This window comes from Mandrillus leucophaeus, unplaced genomic scaffold (genome assembly GCF_000951045.1).
Source record: "Mandrillus leucophaeus isolate KB7577 unplaced genomic scaffold, Mleu.le_1.0 Scaffold1044, whole genome shotgun sequence".
In the NCBI taxonomy this organism is placed as follows: Eukaryota; Metazoa; Chordata; class Mammalia; order Primates; family Cercopithecidae; genus Mandrillus; species Mandrillus leucophaeus.
This window is the reverse complement of record NW_012098588.1, coordinates 668,895-677,406: the sequence shown is the minus strand read 5'-3', so window position 1 is coordinate 677,406 and position 8,512 is coordinate 668,895.

Here is an 8,512-nt window from a genome sequence, read left to right as displayed (position 1 = left end):
TCTATAATTGACATTGTTACAACCAAAGAATCCAAAGCAGGCAAATGAAATGAGTAATTAAACATATTTTAATCATATTTTAATAGAGAAAACAATATATCTGATCCAGTTTTTTATATTAATACTGGAAGTTATAATGGGATATAATGTTTCTTTTGCATAATAATAATTAAATACTTGCACTAAAATGTACTGCATATCCATTTATTATGGATAATAAAATTTGTATAGTATGAAGAAATTGACCATACCATTTTTAGCCTTCTTTAAATTATAAAGACCATGATAATACAAAATTTTCAAATTTCAAAAGTCTACTTAGAAGTGGACCAGCTACAACATAACCTTTTTTTCTCCTTTTTATTAAAGCTATTATTTCACATTCATCTAGATATGTATAAACTGTTCTTCACAAGAATCAATAATGGAAATTAAGGGTAATCTGATATAATTAAGGGTCATGCTAGAGGATCATCAAACTCCTTTTAAGTTACATACTTGATCTTTTATGTTAATGATTTTGCTTCAATGCATAATTCCATAAGATGTGTTTTTTCCATGTATTCAGCTCAAAATACCAGAATTGAACCAAATTCTCTAATGAATTTTCTTAATTTATTTATGTAAAGCCTTCTTTATATTTCTCTTAATTCCTCTACTCATTTTCTTTTTATTCAGCAGTATTCACTAGAGTTATTGTGATCCATTATAATATTTTAGAAATAACTAATGTGCCACATTGTAGTCCTGGAGTTATTTTAGATAGTGCATCTAAAATTTAAACCAAGAGCCTGCAGCAATTCTATTAGCTTTTGGACACTTGAAGTATCTTTTTAGAGAGAGTGAGGCAAAGAGATTCAAATAGATTCTTTCGGTAGTTTAACTGTAGATATTTTAGATGTGTGAATTCTCAGATGGCAATATTATAAATCTTCTTGTGCCAGAAAATATCCATTATAGATTAATGAAGATATGATTATTAAGATTCTGTTCTTAAGTGAAACCTTTTATTTATCTATTTGACATTCTTTTTGCATGTTCAAATATTGGTAGATTTTAATTGGCTGATTCTCATGAATTGTGTTTTCTGAGGGAGGTTGTAATTATCATTTTATTTATAATTGCCATTTGGTGTAGTTATTATCAATTATTTGGTGTTGTCTTGTAAGTTTCCAATTAAATTCATAATAAAAGCATAAATTATGATGACATCAGCAAGGAATTTACTGATTATAAAGTTTTAAAAATCTAAAAATTTAAAAACAGCTCAGAGGAACTTGATATGCTCTCAGAATAGATACATTTCCAAAAGAAATATCTTAACAGTTTGAGGATATTTTTAACTTGCACCTCTGTAAGAATCCCAAATATTAAAATATGTGAAATTGTTAATTCTTACAGATTCTAAACCATATAATATGTGATTCCCACAAAATCTACATGTGTAGTAAAAAGCAGAAGTAGTAATCTATGTACATTATTTCCAAGCTACAAGTCTTTCAGAAAGGCGAATTTAAAAAGAATTCAATAAAAACACTAAGGAAATTTACATGATGTGGTCTCTGCCCTTAGCTACTTCTCTTCCATAAAATCTGAAAGTAAAACTCATATGCAATTTATTGTTCATAAAAACAAGCCATTGTTGACTGGTTAGCAACAAGAATACAAAAGGAAGGGACAAATTAAAGTGAAAAGAGCAAGAAAGTTGGTCCACAGACTAAGCAAAGAAATTTTCCCTCACTTTCATGATTTCAAATATTTTTTTCCACTGGATAACAAGATGAATGTCTGTAGGCCATTCCCAAAAAAATGACAATAAAATAAGAAAACCAGTAAATGCTGAATTAGAGGCTTTCACTATATTTATTTTATTTTGATGGAAGTAATATATTTCTAGTTGAGGACTAATTTTTACAAAATTCTCTATTTGGAAATCATTTTTGTCTGCAGAAAAGTTGCAGAAATAAAATTAGTACAAAGAACATCAACATATACTTTACCAGTACTCACCTATTGCTAACATTTTACTTCATTTGCTTATTGTTCTTTCCCTCTGTAAATACAGACACACACATACATAAATATATGTAGTATTTTCTGAACCATTTGAAAACAAGTAACACATATAATTGCTTCTTACTTCTAAATTTTTCAGTATATCTGTATATATTTCCTATGCAATGTTCCCTTTCATAGCCACAATACAGTAGCCCCCTCTTAACTGTGGTTCACATCCTGTAGTTTCAGTTACCCCAAGTTAACCACAGTTGGAAAATATTAAATGGAAAATCAAAAAAATTAACAATTCAAAAGTTTTAAATTAAGAACCATTCTGAGTTGCATGATGAAATCTTGCACCATTTTGCATGGTACATGAATTATCCTTTTGTCTAGGGTCTACCTGGTACTTGCCCTTAGTCACTAACATCTGCCCCTGACATCCAACTATGGACATCGTTAGGACTCAGTGATCCAGGATCACCCAAAGCAGATAATCCTCCCTCTGGAATATTGTCAGAAGGTCAACAGTAGCCTAACGCTCACTTCTTCTCATTACATAGGCCTTTTGTCATCTTACCTTCTTACAAGAAGGATGCTGAGTACAGTACAATAAGATATTTAGAAAGAGACCACATTCACGTAAGTTTTATTACAGTATATTGTTATAATTGTTATATTTTATTATTATCATTGTCAAACTCCTGTCTCTTATACACATCTAGATGTGTATAAGAGACAGACCTAGAATCGATACATTTCCAAAAGAAATATCTTAACAGTTTGAGGATATTTTTAACTTGCACCTCTGTAAGAATCCCAAATATTAAAATATGTGAAATTGTTAATTCTTACAGATTCTAAACCATATAATATGTGATTCCCACAAAATCTACATGTGTAGTAAAAAGCAGAAGTAGTAATCTATGTACATTATTTCCAAGCTACAAGTCTTTCAGAAAGGCGAATTTAAAAAGAATTCAATAAAAACACTAAGGAAATTTACATGATGTGGTCTCTGCCCTTAGCTACTTCTCTTCCATAAAATCTGAAAGTAAAACTCATATGCAATTTATTGTTCATAAAAACAAGCCATTGTTGACTGGTTAGCAACCAGAATACAAAAGGAAGGGACAAATTAAAGTGAAAAGAGCAAGAAAGTTGGTCCACAGACTAAGCAAAGAAATTTTCCCTCACTTTCATGATTTCAAATATTTTTTTCCACTGGATAACAAGATGAATGTCTGTAGGCCATTCCCAAAAAAATGACAATAAAATAAGAAAACCAGTAAATGCTGAATTAGAGGCTTTCACTATATTTATTTTATTTTGATGGAAGTAATATATTTCTAGTTGAGGACTAATTTTTACAAAATTCTCTATTTGGAAATCATTTTAGTCTGCAGAAAAGTTGCAGAAATAAAATTAGTACAAAGAACATCAACATATTCTTTACCAGTACTCACCTATTGCTAACATTTTACTTCATTTGCTTATTGTTCTTTCCCTCTGTAAATACAGACACACACATACATAAATATATGTAGTATTTTCTGAACCATTTGAAAACAAGTAACACATATAATTGCTTCTTACTTCTAAATTTTTCAGTATATCTGTATATATTTCCTATGCAATGTTCCCTTTCATAGCCACAATACAGTAGCCCCCTCTTAACTGTGGTTCACATCCTGTAGTTTCAGTTACCCCAAGTTAACCACAGTTGGAAAATATTAAATGGAAAATCAAAAAAATTAACAATTCAAAAGTTTTAAATTAAGAACCATTCTGAGTTGCATGATGAAATCTTGCACCATTTTGCATGGTACATGAATTATCCTTTTGTCTAGGGTCTACCTGGTACTTGCCCTTAGTCACTAACATCTGCCCCTGACATCCAACTATGGACATCGTTAGGACTCAGTGATCCAGGATCACCCAAAGCAGATAATCCTCCCTCTGGAATATTGTCAGAAGGTCAACAGTAGCCTAACGCTCACTTCTTCTCATTACATAGGCCTTTTGTCATCTTACCTTCTTACAAGAAGGATGCTGAGTACAGTACAATAAGATATTTAGAGAGAAAGAGACCACATTCACGTAAGTTTTATTACAGTATATTGTTATAATTGTTATATTTTAAGTTATTGTTGGTAACATTTTACTGTGCCTAATTTATAAATTAAGCTTTGTTATAATTATATATGCATCGAAAAAAACATATAGAGGGTTCAGTATTATCCACAGTTTCAGGCATCTGCCGGAGGCCTTGAAACATAACCTTTAGGGATAAGAAGAGACTACCATACAATTATGAACCTCAGAAAAGTTAGGATTAGTGCAATATTAATACAGTATCTATACATTAATATATTGTAATCTAACTTACCATTCATGTTCCAATTTTGTCAGGTGATCCGATAATGTCCTCTCTACAAGTTCCTTTAAAAAAATATTTTTTTCTTCCAATACAAGATTCTGCCTAGAGTCAGAAATTGTATTTAGTTGTCATTTCGATTTGATTTTCTTTAATCTGGAATATCTCCACAGTCTTTGTCTTTTATGACATTGACATTTATTGGTCTCCTTCCTTTTCATTTAATGTAAACTTTTAATTTTGTGTTTATCTGGTGTTTGCTTGTTATTAGATTCAGATTTTTCATTCTCAGCTGGAATACTGTATAGGTTACGTGTCCTTCTTGGACTGTTGCATCTGAAGACACATGATATCTCTATGTCCCTTACTGGTGAATTTGGCTTTGATCACTTGTTCAAGGTGCTGCATAATTTACTTTGCTGTATAATTACTTCTTTTTTCTCCCTATAACAAATAAGCAGTCAGAGGGGAGGAACTTTAAGACAAAGCAAATATGCTGATTTTTAGCAAAAATTCTCCCTAGTTCTACCATTTACTGACGATTTCTATCTCATCCATTCCCTATTATAAGGAACACAACATAATCATTTTCCCAGTCTACTTGTGCCGAGACACTGACTGGGTGTCCTGCCTGATGCTTCAGAAAAGGACCTCCCTTCTCTCCTAATTATGTATTTTGTATGTTTGCATGCATGTATGTATGTATTTATTTGTTTATCTATGTTATCTCTATGGACTCATATATTTTTATTTTTTAATGTATTACAATGCATTACTGTACTTACAAGTATCCTGAGTTTGAATAGTGGGAACTCTTGTAGGTAATTTCTATGTCCATGTCTAATTACAACCCCTCCCTTTTTGTTATTTTAACAATCCCTTTTTTTCTGCCACAGAGAGATATTCTCAACTCACTATCTAACTACTCTGCCTCAATCCTGAAATCAAGTAATTTCCAAGGAACTCTGCTTAAAGATGTAATTTACCGATCGGTTTGGTCAACCAGACAAGCTCTCTAGGCATTATTGATATTTTTTCTTTCTCTCTACTCAAAATCAACAATAGACATTAGTAGAAAAAACAGTTTATTAATAGAACATTTATTTAATACATGTCAGGGATTGCTACATGATTTTTATAAATTAATTCAAATATTTAACATTATCCTACAAGGTAAGTGGTGCTATCATAAGTTTACAAATGACAAAATAAAACCCTATATAGTTAAGTAAGTTGTCCAAGTTATTTAAAAAATAATTACAAGAGTCAGCTGTGGACATAGTTTTGCTTACTTCAAATTGCCTCCCTATCCTCTAGAACTATGATGACATAAGCATTAATTGTGGCATACTAAAATACAAAAGCAAAATTTAACAGATAAGACTTACCACTTGTTCAGGATTTATGATGTTAGTTATTTTTCTGAACAGTTTGTGGGGTTAATAGTAACATTTAAGTAAAATTAGGTTTGCAGTTGTGACAGTAGGTGATATTTTCTCCTCTTTAAGTGAATAGAAGGCATATATTATTAAAAAGCAGCTTATCAATGATTATTACTAGAAGAAAAATATGGTGCTAAATATACAATATCAAATCTCTTAGTTGACCTAAATTTGTCCAACTACCCAAGCTACCATAAATACAGGTCATATAAAACACACAGGAAGTTTTTAGCATGTTTTTCTGGTCTTATAGTTTCTCTCTCTTATTGTGAAGTGATAGCTACTAACTCTTGTCCCACAGCCTACAAGCTCTCTTCTACACCAATCTCTTGACTCCGCACCAGAATCATTGTTTTTGTTGTTGTAGCTTTCTAATAACAATTTGATCAAATAACCTCTTCCTTAAAACTGTGTTCTACGGCATTGAGAGGCTGAGATAACAGAGGGTCAGGGCACAGTCTCCCCTTGGTTCAACTAGCCAAGTCCTGCTTTTATCTGATTCATGTACTGGTGTACAAGGAAGATTTGTTATTAAGTAAGAAAGCATTTGTTTTGGTCTCCCACATGTTAGCGTGAGATAAGCTCTAACACCGCCATGGGCTTTTGTAGCTTGGCCGTACGAGGGTTACACTATATTTATCCTACCTGGATCACAGAGAGCTGTGCTGTCATAAAACAAGACAATTCGTGTAAAAAACTGTTGGACATTGTGAACTTTATGCAAAAGTAGAGTATCTTCTTAATGGTGGACTTACCATCATTACTATTCAGAGCTGGCGAAAAACCTCATCAAATGCACTACTAGTGAAATCCTTTATGAATACACTCCAAGACTACCTAATAGTCTATTGCCAAAATAAATTCAATATATAAGTCAGTAAATATTAGGAAACGATAATATTTTCTTCTTAGGCCAGAAAACAAATTGTCTCACACATCAGCTGTTGGCAGTGAATACCAGGAACAGGTTTCACACACATTCTGTTTATGAAGAGCCTCCCTGCAACATTTAATGACGATAAATTGCTCCCAACTGGACACACAAAAATTGTGATTGTGGACAATTTGATGTATAGAACCTTTGATGATCTGATGATCTACTGGCAGCTATTGCTAAACTTGCCTTTAACGGACTAAAAGGAAATTTACCTTTGTCACCAGAGCAAATACATGTCTTAAAAAAGAAGCCCTTGTCACAGAAAAGGCTTGAGGAACAAGCATCACATATATCTGATGAAGTACTTGGAGGTTGAGGTGTCAAATTAAAGTAGCATATGATAGGTCTAGGCAGAGTGATGTGAGGTAGGGACAAGGGGCGAAGGTCAAGAGTTTAGCAAGGAGGCAGCGAGCACAGTCTAGGAGGTAGGATTGATTGGCAGAATGATTGTAAAGAGTAAAATACTGTCATTTCAGACAGTGAAGACTTACAAATCAGACAAGGTCAGGTGGCTCTAGAAGTGGGAAAATGAGAGGGCAAGAACTGGGATATAGACAGAAGTAGTGGCAAGAGTCTAAGATGTTGGGGGAAAAACACCAGCTCATAGCTCTAAGAGACAAGAAATCAGAATTTGGCAGGGATTTTGTGCTTTACCACAGGTTATTCACTGCAAACATGGACTTTGACTAAAATAACCATCTGAAGCAGCTCAAATAAATGCACCCATTACCAAGACAACATTTTGTCTAAATGTTTAGGCAGTTGAATACTCTTAGGCTTCTGTAAAATCAAGATAAACTATATGTAACAAAGTCACTGATCAGAATCACTCTTCAGATACCTTCAATATGCCACCTATGCCCCAAGAGTTTGCCTGGAACACTTAAATACTTAACACATTTTGATAAAATTGCAGAGCAGTGAGAATGATTTCTGAACAGTCATCCCTGCCCTAAAGTGCTGTGAGAAATGTCACAGGAATATTATTTTTTTAAATCTTAGGACAATGTTATGAAGACTGTTTTCCTCATTTGGAGAAAATTTAGGAAAATGAGGCTTGGCTATGTTGAGGATACTTCCCGAAGATCAAACATCTAAAAAGCTTAAAGCCAAGGTTTTCTACTATGTTCACCATAATGATTATGTTTTTCCGATTTAATTACTAATGTCAGAAGCAAAATAAGGATCTCTGATATTAATTAATGTTCAATGGCTAAATGGTAGTTTCTTATGATATTTTTAACTGGGCTCTGAAATCTTAAGAAAAAATTTGAAATTTTTGAAGTCATATTTTAAATTATAGCATATAATAAAAGTTAGTGCAAATAATAAGGTGGGTATACAATATTTTATATACTTTGTGGATGTGTTAGGATCATGCATTACTTGAAATCAGTTTACATGAAGTCAAATACAAATTCTTTTTTATTTTATTTTATTTTATTTTATTTTATTTTATTTTTTTGAGATAGAGTCTCGCTCTTATTACCCAGGCTGGAGTACAGTGGTGCAATCTTGGTCCATGGCAACCTCAGCCTCCCAGATTCAAGCGATTCTCCTGACTCAGCCTCCCGAGTAGCTGGATGCACATGTGCATGCCACTGCATCTGGCTAATTTTTGTATTTTTAGTAGAGACAGAGTTTCACCATATTGGCTAGGCTAGTCTTGAACTTCTGACTTCAGGTAATCCATCCACCTCGGCTTCCCAAAGTGCTGGGATTACAGGCATGAGTCACCACGCCTGGCCAAAAATTGTA